This window comes from Arachis ipaensis, chromosome B10 (genome assembly GCF_059453495.1).
Source record: "Arachis ipaensis isolate K30076 ecotype BB chromosome B10, ASM5945349v1, whole genome shotgun sequence".
Classification (NCBI taxonomy): Eukaryota; Viridiplantae; Streptophyta; class Magnoliopsida; order Fabales; family Fabaceae; genus Arachis; species Arachis ipaensis.
The window spans coordinates 12,213,915-12,216,135 of NC_142435.1; the positions used below are offsets into that span (position 1 = coordinate 12,213,915).

At 36.2% G+C, this 2,221-nt stretch overlaps 1 non-coding gene across 1 annotated transcript; it reads left to right on the top strand.

Moving 5' to 3' along the window:
- Positions 1-900: 900 nt before the first annotated feature.
- On the top strand, positions 901-1,004 carry LOC148579163 (small nucleolar RNA R71). The gene has a single exon (XR_015896105.1). It is a non-coding gene; the product is annotated as a small nucleolar RNA R71 (small nucleolar RNA).
- The last annotated feature ends 1,217 nt before the right edge of the window (positions 1,005-2,221 follow it).

Below are 2,221 nucleotides of genomic sequence, written 5' to 3' on the forward strand. Positions count from 1 at the left end.
GGGTTCACCACTGTATCACCTTGAATTGTACTTGCAGACCTCTCAAGTATTTGCTTGCTCAGTTGGCCCACTAGCACCTCTAAGTTTCTAATGGAGGCCTTGGTTTCCTGCATAAATTGTGCTTTCGCACTTGCTACTTGTTCACTTATTATGGTGATAGCCTTGCATTCCTCTCTTGGATTTGGAATTGTGTTACTAGGAAGGCTATTAGTGATCCTCTGATCAATTTCATTGACCTTTGTGGCTAATTGACCCATTTGAATTTCCAGGTTCTTGATGGATGCTCTGGTTTCTTGTCTAAAACCTGTCAATATTGCTTCCAAATCATTGTTTTACTGGAAACCGCCTTGAGAACTATTGTTGACGTTCTGAGGTCTCTGAGGTTGGTCCCTCCATCCAAAATTTGGGTGATTCCTCCATCCCTGGTTGTATGTCTTAGAATATGGATCATTGTTGGGATTTCTAGGACCACTCCCCATGTAACTCACCTGTTCAGAAGAAGGTTGAGCATAATCATAATTATCATTTTGCATAAAGTTACCTGCCATGTCATAGGAGACTTCCTGTAGTGGATTTTGGGTGTTGATAGCTGAGACTTGCATGCCACCCATCTGTTGAGTAAGTAGATTTATTTGCTGAGACATCAGCTTGTTCTAAGCAAGAAGAGCATTAACAGTTTCTACTTCCAACACACCTCTCTTTTGAGAGGTTTCAGAGTTCACAGGATTCCTGTTAGATGAGTAGAGATATTGGTTGCTTGCAACTAATTCAATCAGCTCAATAGTCTCCTCTGGTGTCTTCTTATTGTGCAATGAACCGCCTGCAGAGGTATTTAAGCTCATCTTTGACATCTCTCCTAAGCCTTCATAAAAGATATCCAGTTGGGTCCACTTGGAGAACATGTCAGGAGGGCATTGCCTAGTCAGTAGCTTGTATCTCTCCCAAGCTTCATAAAGAGTTTCACCCTCCTTTTGTCTGAAAGTCTGAACCTCCAACCTAAGCTTAGTCAGCTTCTTTGGTGGAAAAAAATTAGTGAGAAATTCAGTAACAACCTTTTCCCAAGTATTCAGACTCTCCTTTGGTTGGGAATCTAGCCATAGCTTTGCTTTATCCCTCAGAGCAAACGGGAAAAGCATGAGTCTGTACACCTCTGGATTCACTCCATTTGTCTTCACAGTATCACATATCTGCAGAAAATCATATATGAACTGATTTGGATCTTCATGAGGAAGTCCATGATACTGGCAGTTTTGCTGCACCAGGGTGACCAGTTGTGGCTTCAACTCAAAGTTGTTTGCAGTTATAGGAGGCATCACAATACTTTTTTCATAAAGATCCACAGTAGGGGCAGAATAAGAGCCAAGCACTCTCCTCTGTTGATCATCCCCATTCGGATTTACCACATTGGCATTAGCATTATTATTTGCCATAGTGGATTCTGCAGCCTTGCAAAGTCTTGCTTGTTGTAAACGTTGCCTGAAAGTTCTTTCAGGTTCAGGATCAAAGTCTAAGAGATGTTCTTTGTCTCTATTCCTGCGCATACACAAGCAGAAAACAAGAAAAAAATGGGATTCTCTACGTCAGAGTGCAGAGAAGTTCCTGTGAGGTAACCTGTGTAAAATAAAATAAAAATACTAAATAGATAAAAAAAATTCAAAAATTTAAAAGAAAAAATAAACAGAAAAATTAAAATAAAAGCAACTGGGTAACACCAAACTTAATTTCAGAAATTAAGAAAAAAATATTAATGCTAAAATATTTATTTATTTATTTATTTAATTTTTTTTACTTATTTTTTTTATTAAATTTAAAGATAAAAACAAAACTAATAAAATATAGAAAGAGAAAATAAAATAATGAAAGTAAACAAAAACAAAAATAAAAGAAAGTAAAAATAGAAGGAAATTAAAATAAAAATGAAATAATAAAATATAAAAAAATTTAAAAACGAACTAAAAAAAAGAAAGAAAGATCAAAGCAAAAGGACGTAAAGGAAACAAGAGGGGGGGGGGAGAAACGAACGAAACTGTACGGGAAATAAAATAAATAAAAAAATAAAAATAAAAATTAATAATAATAAAATAGAACTAATTAAAATTAAAACGCCTAATCTAAGCAATCAAATAACTAATAGTTGTTAATCACAGTCAATCCCCGGCAACGGCGCCAAAAACTTGGTGCGGTATTTTTACAACCACACTTACTAACCGGCAAGTGCACC